The sequence below is a fragment of the Choloepus didactylus genome, chromosome 9, assembly GCF_015220235.1.
Source record: "Choloepus didactylus isolate mChoDid1 chromosome 9, mChoDid1.pri, whole genome shotgun sequence".
Classification (NCBI taxonomy): domain Eukaryota; kingdom Metazoa; phylum Chordata; class Mammalia; order Pilosa; family Megalonychidae; genus Choloepus; species Choloepus didactylus.
This window is the reverse complement of record NC_051315.1, coordinates 47,029,077-47,052,205: the sequence shown is the minus strand read 5'-3', so window position 1 is coordinate 47,052,205 and position 23,129 is coordinate 47,029,077. Positions and strand designations below refer to the sequence as shown.

At 41.5% G+C, this 23,129-nt stretch overlaps 1 protein-coding gene across 10 annotated transcripts in view; it reads right to left on the bottom strand.

The window, feature by feature from the left end:
- The window catches only part of TANC1 (tetratricopeptide repeat, ankyrin repeat and coiled-coil containing 1), a 250,240-nt gene extending 246,126 nt beyond the window's left edge, over positions 1–4,114 (bottom strand). For all 10 annotated transcript variants that reach the window (XM_037848509.1, XM_037848510.1, XM_037848511.1 and 7 more), the window contains exon 1: positions 4,000–4,114. The gene's annotated coding sequence lies outside the window, so the exon portion shown is untranslated. The remainder of the gene's footprint in view (positions 1–3,999) is intronic.
- Between the last annotated feature and the right edge of the window lie 19,015 nt (positions 4,115–23,129).

Genomic DNA, 23,129 nt, shown 5'->3' with positions numbered 1-23,129 from the left:
TTCTGCTACAGTGAATAGCAAAGTCTTCCAACTTTGTTAGCCAATAATGCTTCATAATGCTGTCTCTGGTGTCACAAGGAAAGGGCAGCAATTTCAGGTTAGCCATACCTCCTTCACAGCCAGTCACTGGTACTGACTGATACATCCTCTTTTGGAGGTTTAAACCCCATTGCTTGATATGCTGAAAAGACAGTCCCCTGAGAATATGTTTTAAAAGCTGAAGACAGACAAGCTACTTAGACATAAAAGAGCCTATAGCTTAGCACATAATTTTATTTTAGAACCTTTTAAAGAAAATCCATACCATCTTCTAGAATGAGTGTCAAGATGTACTTAGTCCTAAGTAGGCAAGCAGGACACAGCACAACATTTAGGGACATAGTAGTGAAAATAGGTCACCTGCAACCTACTGCTGCTTTACGGTTAAACCAATAGCATATTTAGCTCACAAAGTGCTTCCAAATCAAACTCATCCAAACATCAGTAGAAAGAGCCCAAGAATAAAGACACCAAAAAAGGGTTATTTATTCAGGCTTCGTAGCCTGGACAGGCTGAGAGATACCAAGATGAAAGGCAAATGATATGTTCGTGTCTTTATTTTAAAGAAGATGTATAGACTGGAGAACTGATTTCCTTAAGAATGTTATCTGAGTTACTAGTCAGGTTATAAATCACACTATACCCTGAAGCTTACTTAATAAAATGGAAGCTAAAAATACACAAATGATTCATTTGTGGTATGTGAATTTCTGAAACTCACTTGGGAAGAAAGTTTTATTACCTTTATTAACAAACTGTTTTTAATCCCAGACATCAAAGCATAGATGTTAACCCTGGAGTTCTAAAACCGAAATAACCCATAAATAAAATTCTGAGAAACTGCCACATATTTACATTAGTCTGTCAGTTTGGGGCCAATTCTCATGGCCACAATATCCTCGTAGGAGACTCCATGAATAAAGAGAAGTACGGAGGAGGGAGTAGGGGGGGTTCGGAAGACAAGTTCAAGAATCAGAAGTTCAATTTCAATACCACAATTTATAGATGATACTTGACAAATTGAGCTAACTTCCCCAGTCTCAATTTATTTAACTGAGGATTTAGGGATAAAATATATAAATACATATTCTTACAGCATTGGCTCCAGAAGGCCTGCATTTCTCAAACTCCCAGAGGATCACAAAACTTTGGAGCTGAAAGACCCATGTTAAGGATGATAAAGATGAGAAAGCAAAGGTTCAGAAAGGCTAAAGAGTCTTGCATAGAGCACACTTCAGTAAACTGGGGGAGGGGAAATACTATATTTTCCATCACTGAAACACACATTTAAAATAACCTATGGAAAAAAATAAATCTCCCCCCTTTCTGCTTTATTTTGCTTTTGTTAACTTTATTCCTGTAACTTATTCCTTTAACTAAACTGAAGTTTTCATCAGGAATATAAAGACAAAGTCATCTCTCTCTGGCTATGAGGATCACATTGCTCAAGTAACCCAGACAAAACCCTTACAATTGGGTTAGAAATGCCTAATGGAAACACTGACATAACGTTAACCTCCAGCTAGCTGCCAAGCATCATTATAACATGGATTACAGCTCTATCAGCCCAGGGATACTGGTTTTAATGTTCCCTGGGAGATAAAGAATTATTCAACAACTCAGAAGAGGATGTTGCCTAAAAATGGACAATCTAATCAAGATAACTCCATGGTCTCTAAAACTCTACCTGCAATAACCCAAAATAAAAAACCCACTGTGGCACCAAATGAATTGCGTTTGGTTTAATAAGACAAATGTTCTTTTTTCTACAAATTATGGGAAGAAGAAAAAGGCTGACTATGACTCAGTTATGTTTTGGCTCCACAATCGACATAAATTATGATAATTTGGACATTCTGGTGGTTAACTAAACCAAGAAAGCAGCAAAACCAGCACTTCCAAGTTCCAGCAAAAGTAAGTTTGTGGCACCACAGCTGCAAGCCAAGGTCATGAAATGTGACCTTAAACTTATTTCTGGACTTTCCTGCCTCCACTGAAAAGGATGACACTATTTCCCATCCCTTATTGTCAAATCACAACAGTCGGAAGCCTGGACCCGGTTCACGTGGCAGGTAACAGGAGCCACCCTAGGAGGAAGCCCTGAAGGATGTCAGATACCATATTTCCTTTACTCCCACATATTTTTCATTCTAACACCGCCAGGATATATTTACAGTGCATTCTGGCTGACACAAACTTTGTAAAAACTGGCACACTCTAGGGAAGGTCCCTTGTGAGATCTTCAAGTAGCTTAGATGAGTAAAACATTCAAACTTCTACTATAATGAACACCTCTCAGCCGCTCATAAATTCTTTCATTCCCAGCAATCTAGAAGCAGCTGTTAAAATCCAGGAATCCCTTGTCTTCTAATAGCAGATCTGAAATACCTCCAGGGCAGGCCAGAGAATCTTCACAACTTTTTTTTTCCCTCCCCTCCCTGGTCCCAGTCCCAGGAGTGCCAGCTTGGCAGGAAAAAAGATGACCCAGGAAGGAAAAAAACGGATATCTGGTGAAAGCAGAGATGCAGACTCCCTTCATTTACACTACAGATAAGTACCTCCAGGGCCAACTAACCAGGTTTCTCCTTTCCTTCCTCCCCCACCCCATAAGCACCCCCTCCCAACACATATTAACTTCTGAAGTCTGGTGTGTCTGGCATTTCCAGAGTTAACGACCTCAGCAGTTCTAAGCCCTTTCCTCAAAGATTCTGAACCAGGCACTTCCTTTCCACGCCAGAGTGTTTAGTTCCCACTGGGACGGCGCTACCCGTGGGGTCAAGTTCAAGATGAAGGTGCCCTCCAACCCTCCCCAGAGCAGACTCCTGCAGGGACCAGCGCTCTCGAGACGAGTCCCGTCACTTCAGGCAAGGGGACCTGGGGCTGCGAAGAGTGTACCGGGAGGGGGAAGGGAGAGGAAGACTGTCGCCGTCGCCGAGCCCTGCGTGCTCTGGCCCACGGGCCGCGGCGCCGCATTTCTACCTGGCCATAGCCGCATTTCCTCCTAGAGTCTTACACAGTAAGTCAAGTAAGTTCTGAGAACGCCGGTCTAGAGACGCTGCTGTCTGCAAACACACCACACAATGCCTAAAGCTTCCTTCCCCGCCAGCCGCTCCGGAAAGCTGCCGCGCCAAAGAGCGGAGTCCCTCACACCCCCAGCGCTCCGCGCCTGCACCCCAAATTCCTCCAGGAACAACGTGCGCCCTGATAGACGTCCCCCCAAAGTGCCCACTCTTCGCCATCCAAGAACAGGGGAGAATCACAATCTTGATACAATTCTCGCCCTTTTCTGAGTTCCTCCCAAAAGAAAAACCCTCTGTTTAATTCTGGCTCCCCCTCCACCACCACTCCCCCCCCCCAAATAAAAGCGTGGAGTGTTCTTGGAAGTGAATCAATGTTGGGGACTTTCAGCCCAGAACTGAGGGTACATGACTCCCTCAAAAGGTCACCTGGCAACTTCGGGATCCGCGCACCCCAACATTCGGGGGTGCCCTGGGCCGCACAGTACCAAAGCACGCCTCTCCCCCGCCCCAGGTATTAGGCGCATCCCAGGCCCTAGCCAAGCCCCACGGCTATAGTGGAGGCGGGAAAGGGGGCGAGAAGGCATGCCTGGCGGGAGTGGTCCCGAAACTCTAGGAGTGCCCCCGCGCATTCCCAGTGCACCCCGAACCCCAGTTCCTCCGGAAGCCCAGTCAGGATCCGTCCGGCACGAAGGAGACAGCGCAGTGAAGGCGCGGACTCCCCTGTGCCGCCGGGCTCAAGGCCCAGGGAGCCCAACATGTCCGTGCATATCCCCGGAAAGCTCTGGGATGTGTCCAGTCGAAGAGGGGGGGCGGCTCCAGAAACTTTCCCACACGCCTTTCCACGCTCCCCATCATCCTCTTCTCTTCCCCAGGCCCTTCTCCCTCAGAGCGGCAACTGGCTATGCCCTGGACGCTTGGAGGCCCGGGCGGCGGGACTTACCTGTAGGTAAAGTTTCCAGCCACGGCGCGGCTCCCCACCCCCAGGGCAGGGCCTCGGGGCGCGGCCGGCTCGGCGCTCGGTGGCTGCCTCTCCTCCTGCTCCCGAGGCCGCCGCCTCTCAAGCAGCTGCCACGGGAGGGCTGCGCTCCGGCCCGTCCCCCTGCCTCGCACGGCCCACTCCCGGGCCTCATTGGCAGCGCGAGTCCCCGCCCTTGCGCGTGTTCCCGAAGGCACCTTCCTCTCGCGCGCCCGCCCGGGCCGCGCCTGTCCCCGCCCCGCGCTGCGGTGCCTCCAGGGACTCGCTGGGGCGCGTTGGGCGAAGTTTCCGCGGGGTGCGGGCGAGGCGCCTCTCGGTCGGGTCCCCACTGGCAGCGCCCCAGCTGCCCCTGAGGAGGCTCGCCCCCCGGGATGTCTTTTTTTTTTTCCCAGCTTCTTTAAAATCAATGAAGTGACCCGGGCCTCCCCTCCCCTCTGCCTTTTGCAACAGCCGAGGAGGACATCTGGGAACAATTAAACCAGCTGAAGTTTCGGTGGATGCCTTAGGGTCGCTTGTGCGGCTTTTGTGGATTTTCTCTATTTCACTTAACTATATACACGCAGACAAACGCACTCACTTTCTGGAGCTAGAATGAACTAAGGGAAATGTAAGGTGTAAGAAGGCATCTGGCCGGCGGAATCCTTTCTTTCCCGAAAGAACCAGGGGGCCGACCGGGCGTTTCAGCCTCCCCTTCTCGCTCGCGGCTGGCGCTGGTCGGTCTCTGCCCCACAGCCGGCCAGCGTCGTGCTTCTGTCAGCGGGGTGTGGGGGTGGGGATGTGGAGAAGGGAGCAACACAGAGAGGCTATTATTACTTCGGTTGATGTTGCTCCCAAAATGTTTTCCTATTCTTCAGCAAAGAGAAAGCCAGGGTAAGGCCTAGGTTCTCCAGTCTCCCCACCCACCACCCACCCCGGGGAATCCCAGGCAGCAAATCCCGGCAGAGGGCTGGGGGTGCCAGCCACCCACTTCACACCTGAAGCCCTTTTAGACCAGTTTTTACCACGGAGGGATCCAGCGGGACTTCTGCTATCTTGTGTGGTGGCGTATTAAGCACGGTTCACCCCATTGGTGTATCTGGAACAGGGAATACAGAAGTTGCTATAAATGGGTTTATTGGCAACCTCTAACCTTGCTGTGACAAAACTGCTTTTAAAGACAACTGTACTTTAAACACGTTCCCCCATAAAAACTTCAACCTCATTCAGAGCTTCCCAATATAAAGATACCAGGCCGGAGGGGTAGCCATATTTAAAGTTATTATGAAAAGGGACAGGAAGCAAAATGCCAAACAATCTGTCTATGTAAATAAAAGATGACTGAAATTTGCTAGATTTTTCACTCCTAGTTTCAAAGACCTGATTATTATTGTCCTGATAATTGAGCTGTAAACATATCAGTGGCCTTTAAGCCTTCCTGAAACAAGGCAGGATATGAATATTTGAAATAAAATATAAACGTATTAGACCAGAAAAGCTATTGACTTTTTTCTTCACTCTGAAATGTCTCATTGCTGAAAAGATGGTAATGTGTTTTATTTAATTTCTCTTAAAATGAAATGCATGAAAGAGTACCAATCTTTCAAAGCCAGACAGTAACATTAATAAAGAATGACAGAAACAAAAGAAAAAGCTCCACCATAGTCTAACTACTCTGAAATATTAAGAAAAACAGCACTAAAAATTAGACTGGTACATTTTTCTGCTTCAGACTTCTTTATGATGGGTGAAATGTAGAATGGACAAAACTGATCATTTGTATCACATTCTTCTGTCTTTGGTTCTTCTAAGCTATATTTCCAAAAATTTTATGAGGTTGCTCAGTTAATTTGGGCTCTGAAGACAATTAAATTAGTTTGTTTCCTCCACCTTCAATTCTTCCAATGTAGCAAGTAGAAACTCACGTAAAATAAATGTTAATTACTAGCAACATCTTTAAATTTAAATTATTTTTAGTGGAAGAATTTTTGTCTTTATTGTTTCAAAAGTCACAATCACTAAAGTAATTTCATCACTGCCTAGTTAAGAGTGATTAACATTCTAAACAGGCATACAGCTAGCAATCTGAAATTTATACACAGAAGGGGCCTGTCTCCCTGTCTTCCTGTGGTGTTTATGTAATCCAAACTACGTGTGTTATTGTGCACAATCTGATCTCCAGCTTTAAACAGCTAACATTACATACAGTATGTAACAGAGAACATCAGCGCTGTCTTAAGCTGTGGGTGAAAATGGTACACTTTTATAAAACCCAAGGCCAAAAAAAGTGTTATAAAAATTCATGGGTGAGAAAAGAAATGGTTCTATTATAAAAGAAAAAGAAAGTGAACATTTTCTAAGCAATTAAATATGTGATATATCAGCTGAGCACAGGTTCAAAAAATGAATTTTAATGCTTTTTAATAATCTGCTTTCCCCTTAAAATATAAAAGGTGTTTCTACTTGGTTGTTAGGTGATTGTAGTTTTATGGGGGAGGGGAAGGGAAAAATCACCTCTTGCTTTTCCTGAGTTATCTCCACTCATCCCATAGGGTTTTAAAAATCTCACTCATTAAGTTTGTGTTGATACCAGCTGGAAAAAAATCAAAAGGGAAATATATGTATGACATACATTTTGCATGTTGAACACATTCCCAAACATACATTCAATAAACTGGATTACATTTTTAAATTTCCTCTCAGTTTGCCATCAATGTAGCTTTTCTCAGCAGAGTGAGAGAAAACAGCAAATAATAAATGGGTTATTTTACCACACAACTTATTGCCCAGGGCAATAGGCAGAGGAAGGTGTGAGAAAAGAATGTGCCTGGTGAGTGTTAGCATGCTTTCCTCCCTAGCTGGATTCTTAAGTACTTCTATTTTAAATCAAGCCTAAGTTAGGATTGTAGCCAGTGTTTATTATGGTATGTGTAGTATAGAATACATAGTGAGAAGTGAAATGTTTAAAACAGTGTGGTAATTAAATACAAAGACTGGGGCGGAATTAAAAAAATCTTAAGGCAAGATAGGAAATCCAGACTCAAAATAATTCAGGGTATAGTACACACTTTTCTTGTCCTTTAGGGTATCTTAAAAAGTTTACAGAATTCATTCTCCTTCAGTCCATTCATTCTTCCTCTCCTGTTTAACATTTTAGGGAGGAAAATAATTTTTAAAGACATAGGGACTAATGAAGTAAATTTGATATAGTTAGAAATCAGTTGGGAAAAGCAATGAAATTACATACACAGTCCCTGCATGTGTAACCATATCCCTGGTCACACACGTATACCAACACTGTGGTCAGATGTCAGCTAATGGCAGGCACTCATTCAGGAATGTCAAAAACCGTAGCTGTGCACAGTTAGCCAGGCAGTTAAACCAAAGGAGTCATCTAATGGAACCTATAAAACCCCCAGCAGCTCTAGCACATGGCCTGCCAGTATTGTAGAAACTCATCCAATATGGGATAGGCAATGAATTATTTAAACCGATAAGGTATCCACTAAGGGAAGAAACAAGGGAGATGGATTCAGAGGTTCACATTTCCTTATAAGAATATGGGAGTAACTAAAGTCCTGGAAAAATGTGGTTTAAGATGGCATATCATCCTAATATTTTAAATATCAATTTAGTCCAGTCTTCTGGTGGCAAAATGGTCTGCAGAGGGAAATATGGAAGTCCCCATGTTCAGGAAAGGTAAGGCAATGCAATCGCGTAGTAATTCCTCCAATAAAAATTGTTCAGTCCGGCTAAGATAGCTTTAAAAGAAATGTGCCGTTAACGTTGAGTATAACAACCTCATTTTAATATTCTGGGCCTTGGGAGTGTCACTTTCCTTCTTCTCAGCAAATTATACAAGAAAAGGCTCTGAAACTGGAGTCAAAATCCCTAGATTCCAGTCCCAGCTTCTGGACTTATTGTTTGTGATACCTGGCAATGCATTTAGTTTTTTTCGGAGCCTCAGTCTCCTCGTCTATAAAATGAGGTGACTGCTTAGAATCCCCACCTCACAGTTTTGTTGAAGAGGGTAAATGAAATAAGGTGAAGTTACCAAAAGTTAATCTTTATTTAATGGACATTGAGCTGCTTTTCCCTCCCTGTCACCTGGGACCACTTTTGTTGGAACAACAACCTGTAAGTCTGATCAGAGCTATCCGCAAGGCCCACATTTGCCAAATATGAAAGGAAGAGTGCTTGAAGATGTTTTAATAGTAGATAATGACTCTAATTAAGCTCTCAGAGACTCATGTGGGGGTAAGTTGGCAGTTCTTTTCTCAAATAGTACCACTCAGGAGCCATTAACAGAGTTATAGTTTTCTCCTGTTTTATTTTAGTATGTACAATATAGACATACCTCACTTTATGCAATCAACATGAAAATTCTCAATATTGATCATATAAATATATTAATTCTGGCTGAGATTCTTTTAAAAAGCAAGTGCCATTATGATATTATTTACATTATAATTATTGGCCGTCCTTTCAGTTCTGTGAAATAGCAATGATAAACACTGAGATTATGAACTTGAATCCATGTGACTATGTTCTGTAAAACCAACTACAAAACAAAACTCCTTGGATTTACCTATTTATTTGCAGAAAGCCATAGATATGTAAATCAAAGATTAGCGCCTACCAAAAGATTTGGTTTTTAAAATGGGGGTTGGGGAAATAAATATGGAAAGCCTAGTCAAACAGAATATTTTGGTTTTGTTTAAAAAATCAGCTAGATGTTTTCCCACTGGTGATCAGACAGCCTATTCCAAAAGTAGATGAGGAATATTATAGTATTAATGATCAATTATAGTATTAATGATGGCGATGATCAACTTTAGTAGAGGGTTCTCTACTAAAGGGGAATGTATAATAGACAAGAATAGCTTCTAAGACAAAAGATGTATAAAACAGAATTAATGCATTTAGAAACCTAATTTTTAAACTAGCTTTGGGATTTCAGTACAATAATTAGAAGTTCGGTGTCTATCTAACAGTTACTAAAAACCTAACCATTTCAGATTTGGGGCAGAAACTGTTTAAAATAAATTTTTTTCCTCTACCTTTCATGTGTGTCATCCCAAAGTGTTTCAGTGGATTTAGCAGGAGTCGTGCCAGTCTAAGAGAAAAATGGGGCACTATGTAATTATCAGGAGAAATTAAACTACTGGGTTTCATTAGAGAAGTCACTCCTTACCTAAAGCATTTGCTCTAAAAACAAGCTGCTTAGTAAAGATTGATTTGACTGCCTAGTGAGCTGTAGCTAAAGCTCTGTTACCTTTCAGCAGTTTCAAAGCTCTTCCTAAGCCTCCTTTTTCTCTGCAGCTAATCTATTGCCTCACAGTCTTCAAGGTTTTCAGTGCTTTTGAAAAGACCACCTGAAGGGAAAGAGATTGCTAATACAATTGTAATAGACACAGGTTAAAACAAGACATCAGGAACACAAAATAAGACAACAATCCCTGGGTGTTAAAATCAGATGGTATCTTCTAGTCTTATCATCTGCTTTCTAATTTTCCACACCCCCACCCAACCCCCAGGAGCTGACCAGAATGTTAGAGGCTTAAATCTTATTGAACAAAAAACTGGTATTTGCAATGAGAAAGAAAAAAAAAAAGTCCTAAATGAAAAGATGTACACAGAAAAACCTGTACACAAATGTTCAAAGCAGCTTTTATGGTAATAGCCAAAACCTAGAAACAACCCATGATGTCTGTTCCAGTTTGCTAACGCTGCCATTACGCAAAATACCAGAAATGGATTGGCTTCATAAAGGGGGTTTATTTGGTTACAAAGTTACAGTCCTAAGGCCATAAAAGTGTTTGTTCTAGTTTGCTGATGCTGCAGAATGCAAAACACCAGAGATGGATTGGCTTTTATAAAGGGGGTTTATTTCGCTACACAGTTACAGTCTTAAGGCCACAAAACATCCAAGGTAACACCTCAGCAATCGGGTACCTTCACCGGAGGATGGCCAGTGGCGTCCGGAAAACCTCTGCTAGCTAGGAAGGCAGCTGGCGTCTGCTCCAAAGCTCTGGCCTTAAAATGGCTTTCTCCCAGGACGTTCCTCTCTAGCAAGCTTGCTCCTCTTCAAAACATCACTCACAGCTGCACTCCGTTCCTCTTTGAGTCAGCCCATTTATATAGCTCCACTGATCAAGGCCCACCCTAAATAGGCAGGGCCACGCCTCCATGGGAGCATCTCATCAGAATCATTACCCACAGCTGGGTGGGGCACATTCCAAGCAAATCTAACCAGCACCAAACATCTGCCCCACAAGACCACAAAGACAATGGCATTTGGGGGACACAATACATTCAAACTGGCACAGTGTCCAAACTAAGGCATCAACATTAGTATAACTTCACTGAAGGATGGCCATTGGCATCTGGGAAACCTCTGTTAGCTGGGAAGGCACGTGGCTGGCATCTGCTTGCTCCCAGGTTGCATTTCAAAATAGCATTCTCCAAAATGTCTAACAATCAGCCAACATCAGGGGTCTGTAACTCTAAGCATCTCTGAGCTATGCCAGCAAGCATCTCGGTCTCGCCAGCATTTTTAAAGGGCTCCAGTAAACTAATCAAGACCCAAGCCAAATGGGCAGGGCCACACCTCCATGGAAATAATCTAATCAACAGGTCACACCCTAATCAAAGGTGTTGCTTACAGTTAGATGAATCACATCTCCATGGAAACCATCAAAAGATTCCAACCTAATCAACACCAATACATCTGCCCTCACAAGACTGCATTAAAGAACATGGCATTTGGGGGACATAATACACCCAAACCGGCACAATGTCCTTCAAAAGGTGAATGTTTAAACAGACTATGGTACATTTGTACAATGGACTACTACTCAACAATAAAAAGAATGAACTATGGATATATACGGCAACACAGATGAATCGCCAAAGAATTATGCTGAGTGAAAAAAGCCAATCCCAAAAGGTCACATTCTGTATGATTCCATTTGTATAACATTCTTTGTATGACAAAATTGTAAAGGTGGAGAAGAGATCAGTGGTTCTCAGGGGTCAGGGATGAAGATGGGTGGGGAAGAAGTGGATGTGACTCTAGAAGGGCAACAAAAGGGATCCTTGTGGTGACAGAACTGTTCTGTATCTTGACTGTATCAATGTCAATGTCCTGTTTGTGATACTGTACTATAGTTTTGCAAGATGTTAACATTGGGATGATCCAGGCAAACAGTACATGAGATCTCTCTATTCTTTCTTCCCTTCTTTCTTTCCCGTCTTTTGTATTATTTCTTACAACTGCATGTGAATCTACAATGCTCTCAAAATAAAAAGTGTAATTTAAAAATATCCAATGGCAAAAAATACTTAGGAAGCTGAAAACCAAAACAATAAAAGAAAAAAGTGTCTTGATAAAAAGCTCTGTAAATCATCTTAGAATGATAAATGTATCAAAAGCAAAGACTGTTTCCAGATGTTGATTAAAACATAACATTCAGAGGCCCTTGAGAAGAGAGATCTGTTCAATAAACAATGACCAAATGGCAGTGACAAAAAATAGTAGTAGAGAGTCTGACAACTTTTTTCCAGGAGAATGAGGGCTTCATAAAGGAAAGGAACTTATTGCATGATTGATTGAATATAAATTGTATGTTTTTTTTCCTGGCTATCTATTACTGTGTAATGACTACCTTGCAATGCAGTGGCACATAGTGACTTCATTCAACAATGATCATTTATCTTGCTCACAAATCTAGGACTAGACTGGGCTCAGCTAGGCAGTGCTCACTCAGGGTCTCTCATGCAGTTGCATCAGAAGGCAGCAAGGACTGGGATATGGCATCTGGATTGGGAAGACTCAAGCAGCTGGGAGCTGGAACAACTGGGTCTCCCTGGGCTTCCACCTGATTCTACTGGTATCACCACATGGTCTCTCCAGTAGCTGAGACAGTGGAGACCACTGCTCCAGTGGTATCAGCAGTAGCCGAACTTCTTATATGACAGACAAAGGCTCCCAGAGTGACTGGCAAAAGAAGCTGCATGGCCTTTTCTAACCTAATCTCAGAAGTCACACAGCATCCTTTAGTGTTCTTATTGCGAGTGTGTCATAATGTAATAAAAAGAGCTTGGGCTTCAGAGTTCACAGCCCAGTTCTTCCCTTATTAGCTGTAAGACCTTGGTTTCCCTTTTTTCAAGTCCTTTTTGACTTAACTCTTCCAACCCAGGTTAGACCGTTATCTTAATAGCTGGCATCAAAATTCTCCTCTGGAAAGGAACTGTCTTTAGTGTGAAAACATTTATTGGGGCAGGAGTAAGACCTTAAGGTACTGTGTACAGGTTAAGTGGTAAGGCATCAGAGATAAGGGCTAACTGCTCTGAGTGTGACAAGGAGAGGAATTTATGTTTGCTCCTGAAAGAAGAGAGGATGAGAAGAAACTGTAAGATAGCAATGTGGTATGAGGTAATGTGTATCATGGACCCCCCAGGAAGTTCCCTACAGAGCAGTGGCTAAAGGACATTTTAAGAATGAGGGTGACTATTATTGAATTTAAAGTTGTTTGTGCTAATATGTTGCTTCTGTATGTCCTTATGTACCCTTCTCCCTTCCTCAGAAGCTGACAAATGAGTTATACTTTTAATTAAAATGATTTAATTAATACCTTGCAATGCAATGGCACATAGTGTACTCAATACATGGTAACAAGTATTATGATTGTTGATCAAAAGTTCAGATGTACATGTCTTAATAAAAGTGTCTAATCATTGCTTGACATACCAGTGACAGCTACAGTAATAGAAAACTGAGCTCAAACAGGCTTAACCAATAATGTGGTGTTCTTGGCTCACTTAAGTGGCTGGGCCAGAGGTAGAGCAAGCTTCATAGTTGGATGATCCAGCAACTTAGCAAGGACATCAAGGATCCATTTTCTTTCCATCTCTCTGCTCAGCTGTGCACAGGGTTAGCTTCATCCTTCATCCTAGTGCAGACTGTCTTTATGAATGGAGTATGGCTTCCTACTGCAAATGGGCTTTATGCTTCCTTGCTTCCATCCAGTAGGAAAGAACACACACTACTGTCCCAACATTCTAAACAAGAGTCCTAATGTTCAATCTGATTGGACTGAGTCCAATGCCCGCTTCTAAAACAATGACAGTTGACAGGGGAGATGTGCCAGTTTGAATGTATTATGTCCCCCAAAACGCCATTATCTTTGATGCAATCTTGTGTGGGAAGACATATTAGTTTTGATTAGATTGTAATTCTTTGAGTGTATCATGGAGATGCGCCCCACCCAACAGTGGGTGACAACTCTGACTGGATAATTTCCACGGAAGTGTTGGCCGGCCCATTGGGTGGGTCTGAATTAAATTACTGGTGCACTATATAAGATCAGACAGAAGGAGTGAGCTTGCTACAGCCAAGAGGGACACTTTGAAGAAAGCACAGGACCTGCAGATGAGAGACAATTTGAGGACAGCCGTTGAAAGCAGACTCTTGCTCTGGAGAAGCTGAGACAGGACAAATATCCCAAGTGCAACTAAGAGTGACATTTTTGAGGAACTGCAGCCTAGAGAGGAATGTCCTGGGAGAAAGCCATTTTGAAACAAGAACTTTGGAGCAGATGCAAGCCACGTGCCTTCCCAGCTAACAGAGTTTTTCCGGACACCATTGGCCATCCTCCAGTGAAGGTACCCGATTGCTGATGTGTTACCTTGGACACTTTATGGCCTTAAGACTGTAACTATGTAACCAAATAAACCCCCTTTTATAAAAGCCAATCCATCTCTGGTGTTTTGCATTCCAGCAGCATTAGCAAACTAGAACAGGAGTGGACAATGCTGACTGGTCAAGTCAACTCTGGCCTATCTCTGACAGTGGAGGAGGTGATCAGTTTGCCTTGAAGCATGTGGGCTACACAGGGAACAGGTAAATTCCCAAATGAGTATATGATTGGGGAAAGCAAACCAACAAATATCCACCAATATGAGTTATAGACAAAAATTCTTCAACTATGGACTGTATAGGGGAAATAATCAAGGGGATCTTTGGTGACTTAAAAAACTTATATCACTGATATAATAGGAGGCAAAAGAAAGGGAAAAAGAACATGACAAGAGATTGAAAAGGAAAAGAGAGGACTGGAAGGAAAAAAATAATTGTGAGAGTCTTCACTCAACAAGAAGCTAATAAGTTTTTTTTTCCTTAATCATAAATGACACAAAGGCCTAACTGTAAAGCTTATTAGAGCCATCAGCAAAATGGAACAGAAAAGGACAAGAATGACTTGTAATAATTCTTACCTTAAAAAGGTGGGAATTGATACTAAATAAATCAAATAAAGAAGCATCAGCTGAAACCCAATTATTTCCCTGTTAATGCATAAGTACTTTGAATACCACGATGGAATACAGAAAAAATAGTTTTTAACATTGAATATCAAAATTGTAATATTTATTACAACAGAAAAATAAGTTAACAAAATTGACTGAAGATCCTAAGATTGGATTTAAACCTACAAACAATTATATTTGGTAATGAAATGCTTACAGTTCTAGAGAATCTATTTCCACTAGAAATTTTTAAAAGTGCAAAATAAGACTTTGGGGTGCCATCATACACACATTAACACAATAAAATATATTTTAGAAGTATAAGACCCAGCTTATAAATCAGAGTCTAGGTAGGAAAATAGAAACCAAACTAGAGATTTAAAGAAGAGGGCATTTAATATAGGGCACTATTATTGTTGGGAGAGCTGAACGGTCAAAAAGGGAAAGGTGGAGACAGGGCAAGATGGTGGCATAGACAGGTGTGGAATTTAGTTAGTCCTCTAGAACAAGTAGTAAATAGCCATGAACAATTAGTAAATAGTTTAGAACAACTGTTGAGGGATATCCGTGACTGGACACACTTCATACACCAGCCTGGAGTGAATGGAATGGCTGAGATCGCAGAATAGAATTGTAAGTAAAGCTCCCCAAACTGCAGAGCTGGCATCCCTCCCCCACTGGCTTGGCAGGCTGAGTTAGAAGACTTCCCTGTGGAAAAAAGAAGCAGGTCACCTGGAGTGAGGGAAAGTAACTAAAGCAAGCTCAAATTTTGGTTTTAATTAACAAGTTTGGAATACTGAATACAAGCTAAAAGCACAGATAAACCAAGAACAAGCAGGAAAGGAAACCTGAGGTCTCTCCTGGGAGGAAGGAGGTGGGGCTAATAGAAAAATAAATAAATAAATAAAACAGAGGCTTTTAGAAATAGCTGAACTCAGAATATTGGAAAATGGCTGTGTCCCAAGAAAACAGGCATAGAGAACCAGGTGCCAACTCTGGTCAACTGGCAAAACTGGGGGGCTGAGGACTGACTCTGAGGAAGCTTTCCTTTTTTCCTTTTTCTTCTCCCATTCTAAGTAGCTCATTAGACAAAGCTCCAGGCATTTTCAATTGTCAACACAGACCCAAGCAAGGGTGGAGTTAAGACAGAGAGACAAAGGAGGAATTCAAGTGTAGGAGATAATTCTTCCCTAAGGAAAGGGGAGCAGGGACCAGCTCAAGTGGCTGCCATCCCTCACAGAATTCAGATCCCAGGGCCTGGAGATGGGGGACCAGAAACAACATAACCCTGGCCGGGATAGGGTCCACCAAGAATTAAAGGGACCTCACCTGTTTACACCAGTGGGGAGCTCCAGGCTGACAAATGCAACTTGCTGGACAGGCTAGGAAAAGCACAGAGTCTAGAGGCCTCACAGAAAAGTCTGAAAAACTGCTGGGTCTCATCCTCAGGGAAACTTGATACTGTTTACACCTTCCTCCTAAGAACTGGGCCCATCTGGTCTGGGAAATCCTGATTGGGGTAATCAAGGAAACCAGATGCCTAGACAACAAAAAATTATGGGTCACATTAGGAAAAACAACCATTATGGTCCAGTCAAAGGAACAAACTTACAATTCAAATAAGATACAGGAGTAGAAACAACTAATTAAAGATCTTCAAAAAAATATGCTAAATCAATTCAAAAATCAAATCAACGAGTTGAGGGAAGACATGGCAAAAATGAAGAAGAATATAAAAAAGTCATTGGGCGAACATAAGAAAGAACTCAAAAGTTTGAAAAAACAATTGGCATCACTTATGGAAATGAAAGGCACAATACAAGAGATGAAAAACACAATGGAGACATACAACAGCAGATTTGAAGAGGCAGAAGAAAGGATTCATGAACTACAGGACAGGACATCTGAAATCCTATACACAAAAGAACAGATAGGGAAAAGAATGGAAAAATATGAGCAGCATCACAGGGTACTGAATGACAACATGAAGTGCATAAATTTATGTGTCATAAGTGTCCCAGAAGGAGAAGAGAAGGGAAAAGGAGCAGAAGCAATAATGGAGGAAATAATCACTGAAAAATTCCCATTTCTTATGAAAAACATAAAATTACAGATCTAAGAAATGCAGTGTACCCCAAACAGAATAGATCCAACTAGACCTATGCTGAGACACTTAATAATCAGATTATCAAATGTCAAAGACAAAGAAAGAATTCTGAAAACAGCAAGAGAAAAGCGATCCATCACAAACAAGGGAAGCTTGATAAGACTATGTGTGGATTTCTCAGTAAAAATCATGAAGGCAATATGGCAGTGATGTGATATATTTAAGATACTAAAAGAGAAAAACAGCCAACCAAGAATTCTGTATCTGGCAAAACTGTCCTTCAAAAATGATGGAGAGTTTAAAATATTTTCAGACAGACACTGAAAATTTGTGAACAAGATACCTGCTCTACAGGAAATACTAAAGGGAGCACTACAGGCAGATAGGAAAGACAGGAGAGAGGGGTTTGGAGCACAATATTGGGTGATGGTAGCACAATATTGTAAGTACACTGAACAAATATGACTATGAGTACTGTTGAAAGAGGAAGGTTAGGGGCAAGTAGGACACCAGAAGGAAAGATAGAAGATAAAGACTGGGACTGAATAACTTAGTGAAACCTAAGATGGTCAATGATTGTGATTAAATGTACAAATAAAAGAATGTTTTTACATGAGGGAGAACAAATGAATATCAACTTTGCAAGGTGTTAAAATGGGGTGGTATTGGGGAAAAATACAATCAATGCAAACTAGAGTCTATAGTTAACAATAGCATTGTAATATGCTTCCATTAATTGCAACAAAGGCAATATACCAAAGCTAAATGTTTATAAGATGGGCATATAAGAGTGGGGTATGGGATTCTTGGCATTGGTGTTACTGTCTGACTATTTTATTGTATTTGATTTTTATTTTATTTTTCTTTTGTTGCTTTTAAGTTGTCATTTTTTTTCTTTCTTTCTTTCTTTTTTTTTTTTTTTTCTTTTTTCCTTTTTTGGCTCTTCCTCTTTCTTTGTGGAAGAAATGGAAATGTCCTCATACAGATAGTGATGGTGAATTCCTAACTATGACTCTGCAGGGAACCACTGATTGCTTACTTAGGAGGGAATGTATGGTGTGTGAATAAAACTGTCTAAAAAATAAAAAGAAGGATACAAGTCCTGGCAAAAATGTGGAGAAAGGGATATACCTAATCACCGTTGGTGGGAAGAAGAATGCCCATCTGGAGGGCAGTGTGATGGTTTCACAGGAAGCTAAGCATGGGATTGCCATACAGTTCTGCAACTCAGTTATTGAGTATATACTTGTAAGAATTGAAAAGGGGGACATGAATGGACATTTACACAGAAGGGTTTATGGTGTTGGTATTCACAATTTGCAGTGGATGGAGGTGGCCTAAGGTACATTGACAGATGAAAGGAATGGTATACTGTGGTGTACACATACAATGGAATACTGAACTGCTACAAGAAGGAATGAAGTTGTGAGGTGAATGGACATTGAGGACACTATGTTGAGTGAAATAAACCAGAAATGAAAAGAAAAACATTATAATGTCTCACTAATATGGACTAACTATAACGTGCAAACTCCGAGAATTGAGTCTGAGAGCATAGGTTATCAGAGGAAGGCTTATTGTAAAGGTTCCTAGACTGCAAGCTCTTACAACAGTTACATCTATTTCAGAGTTGTAATGGTTATTTCTAAATTCTGGGATGCTGAGCTCTTTGTGTATAACCTGGTTGGTCCCTGAAACTTTGGGTATCTGTGTGACACCTGAGACTCAGAGCCAAAGTCTGGCAACTAGAATGTCAGCATTACCCCATAAAGCAAATGTTAAGGAGTCTGAAAAAAGAGATCAGACTTCAATTAGAAATATGAACAAAATGGACTTGGTTAGGAATAAGGTAAATCAGACTAAAGGGTAAAGGACAATATTGACAGTGTTTTAAAACTTCAACTTCTATGTGAGACCAAAGGAAGAGATATTTATTAGGTACAAAATCTACATTTTCTGTAATAAACTGTAAAATTTAACTTGTATGCTCAGTTTATCCAAACACCATAATTACATGAAATGTTGAATAGCGAGTGAAATCTGTTTGGCTTGTACAGGTTAGTGTGAAGCTCCAATACATCCTAAAGTATTTGGGGCAGAGAACAAAATGTATTTGCAAAGCCCCCTTGAGTAACTTGGGGAAAATGTGGAAATATTAAATCTCCCCATCTGGGAATTAATGATATTCTCACAAGCTTTGCGAACTACCAATTTAGAAGGCCAAGCCCTCGATCTTGGGGCTTGCTCTTATGAAGTTTGTTACTGCAAAGGAGAGACTAAGTCTACTTAAAATTTTGTCTAAGAGTCACCCCCAGAGAACCTTTGTTGCTGCTCAGATGTGGCCTCCCTCTCTTTCAGTCAATTCTGCAGGTAAACTCACTGCCCTCCGCTCTCTGTGGGACATGACTCCCAGGGGTGTAAATCTCCCCGGCAACATGGGACATGACTCACAGGGATGAGCTTGGCCCTGGCATCGTGGAATTGAGAGACCTTCTGGACAAAAAGGGGAAGAGAAATGAAGCAAAGTGAAGTTTCAGTGGCTGAGAGATCTCAAATATAGTCGCAAGGTCATTTTAGAGGTTATTCTTATGCATTATATAGATATCCCTTTTTAGATTTTTGTGTATTGGAATAGCTAGAAGGAAATACCTGAAACTGCTGAACTAGAACCAAGCAGCCTTTATTCTTGAAGATGATTGTATAACTATATAGTTTACACTGTGTGACCATGTGATTTTGAAAACTTTGTTTCCCCCATTTCCTTTATCAGTGTATGGACGGATGAATAGAAAAATGAGGACAAAAAGTAAATGAATAATAGGAAAGAATTGGGGGAATGGGATGTTTTGGGTGTTCTTTTTTACTTTAACTTTTATTCTTATTGTTTTTGTGTGTGGTAATGAAAATGTTCAAAAATTGATTGTGGTGATGAATGCACAGACATATGATGGTACTGTGAACAACTGATTGTACACCATGGATGATTGTATGGTGTATGAATATATCTCAATAAAATTGAATTTTAAACAAAGGGAAAAGCAAGATGACCTGGGATTTTAATGGACAGAAAGACAAAAACCAGCTGGGGAAACAAAGACAAAGAGGTGTATTGTGATAGCCTGGGATTGCACTTTATACCATGTCACTGGGAGTGCCATATAGGATGCTGGCAGTGCCAGAGGGAGGTCACTCAGAAATGAAATCACTTCTAGAGATATTGCAGAAGCAGAAAGAAAGAGAACCAGGGGGAACCCTTCCTTCCACATTTTAATTTTCTGCTGGGGCCTTCTATTAGCAGAAACTAACAGGAAGCCAGCTGGAAACAAAGCCTGGGAAATGTAGTTTGCCAGCTCCTAGCCTGAGCATTACAAAGTAGAGCATAGATGGGTTGTGTGGAGTTGAGAGACAATGATATGGGAAAGCAGGTATATTTCTACATTGCTGATGATTCTACAAATTGCAGCACATTTATTGATGAGTAACTCTTCATAGCTGTTGACTAAATAATGCCTCTTTGGGAAACATAATAGGCCAAAAAGAAAGAATGTGTATAAAGATGTTGGAAGAGATATCATTTATAACAGCAAAACCATGAAAACAGCCCATATGCCCAACAATAGGGGGATGATTAAGCAAACCTCGGCACATTGTTGTGATACAACACTTTAAAGCTTAAAAAAAAAAGAAGAAGAAAAGGAACACATGTTTCAAATAAGTATGAAAATTTTCATACGCAATAAGGTTAAGTGGAAAAAAGTAGAACCCAGAATTGTATGTCTACACTAATTGCAACTGTGTAAAAATGTAAGAATGTATATTAACAAAGATCAGGGAAGATTCTCGGAAAGAGGTAACTAGTTTAGAGCTTAATGCTCCTGAGGCTTCTTTCCTTCGCTAAAGTTGCTTAAGTTCTTAATTAAAAGAGAAAAGTAAATGAGTCTTTAATTTTATTTTTAGATTCCCAAACAACTGAAAATTATGTTTCATGTTAAGTTGCTTTGAATCAAAAAAAAAACAACTCAGGCATTCACATACACAGACAAATATAACCTGGCTAAATGTTCCCACTTTTTACAACTCTGGAATTAATCACTGCCATAGCCTGGGACCATGTCCGATTGGTCTAGAGATTTTATTTTACAACCTGAGGACACTGACGGGCTCCCAGTGCCTCTGCTTTCCTGCCCAAGTTGAGCCTTTCTTCTTGTTGCTGTACTTCATGTATTTTGCTACAGGCCAGGAGCTATTCAAGTTAGCTAAAGCAATGAATAAAGGTAACATGTAAATACAACAAACAAACAAACCAAAAAAAACCCTGGCATTTTAATGGCTATTTGAATTTTGTAAATAATTATTGCTTCAAAGTGATTTTTCTCTCTCCTTAAGCTCAGACTGCCTTGTACCATGCCTGAAATGCACTCTGTAAGTCCAAAGGGCAGAAAGCCATGCCTTTCATTCACCCCTCCTCTAACCCATGTTGCTTCCCAGATCCACTGATTTGCCAGGTTTTTTTGAATCATGAGTTCTGCCTCACTAGCAGGCTAATACAGACGCTTGCCACAGCCAGCTGAAGACTATTTGAAGTCTGAGAGTGTGTGGTTTCAGCGAGAAAGTAGGACAGCATAGCTGCCTCCCACCAGGCCCTGCTGGCAGATTGCCCACGACACCTTGGACATGCCCTGGGTTGGTTCTGTGTGATTGATGAGGCAGTTAAAGGACCCAATGCAAAATCAAGCTCCAAGCTTGACAAACTTTCCTTTTTCGTATATTATTATTACTTGAGAATCATCTTCCAAAGGGGGCCTATGTTCAAATTTCAACTTTGCTATCTACCATCTTTCTGACACTAGGTAAGTTATTCAAGCCATTTAGGCTTTCAGTTTTCTTGTGGATAAAATGGGAAATAGCAGTCGCTATATCGTATGCTCCTTAAAAAGCTCTGAAACAATGCACTTAAACTCTGTGGGGAATATTGTCTACCCTTTATTTCTTTCCTTTTTTGTTGCTGTTGTTAACTAAAAAACTATTTTTCCCCTTCTTTTTATTAACAGAAACACAATTTTGTTTGGGCAACAGTGTGCCCAGCTAAAATACTACCCTCTGCAGACTCCCTTGGAGCTCTAGGGACCAAATGATTCAGTTCTATGGGAAGGGGCATCCAGGAAAGTGATAGTTTTCTGGTAAAAAAAAAAAAAAAATGGGGGTGGGGGCAGAGGCAGAGACAGCTGGCATGTGTAATGTGCTCTTTGCCCTTCCTTTTTCTTTCTGTCTAGAATAGGGATACCTAGAAGAAAAGCAGCCATCTTGCAATCCAGAGGACAAAAAAGCTTGGAAAGAACCCGAGCCTTTGATGATTTTCCCAAGCAGCTGTACCAGGAGTGGACTACCTAACTATGGACTCCTCATTGCTTCAGAAAAATTAACTCTGTTTAGCTAAACCAGTGTGGTTGGGTTTCCTTCACATGCAGCTGAATTCAATCCTGATTTTAGCACTCAGCCAATAACATTATCTTCATAAATTTGACTTTCTATTTTTCTATAAAATATCATGATTAGGATGAAGGTGGATTAGGAGAGAGAGAGTAAAATTCTCCTCCATGAAAAACACCAGATAAAGGACAGAAAGTGCTCCAGAACAGCACTTCCAGGGATCCACTGGCTGGGCAGGGAGTTCCACACCACATGGTGAGCATGTACTTGGAGAAGCCAAGAGACTGTGTTTAAGACACAGAATGCCACAGGAAACAGGTGGTTGGAGTCGGCTGATGAACATGGAGAGGAGCAGCCTTTCAGGCCCCAGGCACCCTCCTCAGTACCTGGCATGGGTGATAATCCTTTGCAGACCCATGGCCAAGAGACCCTGTGCCAGGGACTGGCAGTTGGAGCAGGCAGACGAGCATGGATTGGGCAGCTTTCCACATGCCATGCAGTCATCTTTGCATCTGGCTGGAGATATAAATCTTCACAGACCCAGAGCAGAGGGCTCCCTTGAGGGAATTTGGGATTTGGCAGGCTTATGACAGCATTCACTTTTCATCCACAGAAGTCCATGATGTGCACAGCCCAGAGGCAAGGGCCCCACACGGAAGTACCAGAAACCCTACCCCAATCCCATGGACTCGCAGGTGCATGGCAGACAGGGACTGTGGGGCATTTGAGCTGGAAGGTGAGACATGCAGCTGGCACCCCCAGAGAACTCCACCTGCAGTTCCAGGAATGGGACCTCTGTGTCCAGGAGCAGACTCCCTGACAAACTGCACAGGGCATGCCCCCAACCCACAGGGCTGGCAGTCACCAGTGCACACAGAAAATTGGTGCACTAATTAGACCTCCACATGGTTTGGACCCCCAATCAGTTCATAGATGAAGTTGGGGAGAACAGGCTTGAGGGTAAGAGATGGCTCAAGAGTGCCATCTGCTGGTAGGTCAGGGAAAGTGCACTCCACCAAGCTGTAGCTCTGTCAAATTATAGATAAATGTTTAAATAAGCCTGCATATCCTAAAACAACCCTATCAAGATAAGCAAATGCCAAGAGGCCAAAAACAAAAAAAAAAAATTATAAAGTGTATCAAGAAACCAGAAGATATGTATAATGCAAATGTCCAATTTAAAAGCCTGAGGACACACAGAACTTGGAGCAATTAATCAAAGAAGTAATCACAAACACCAATATCATGGCTCAGGATATAACGGACATCAAGA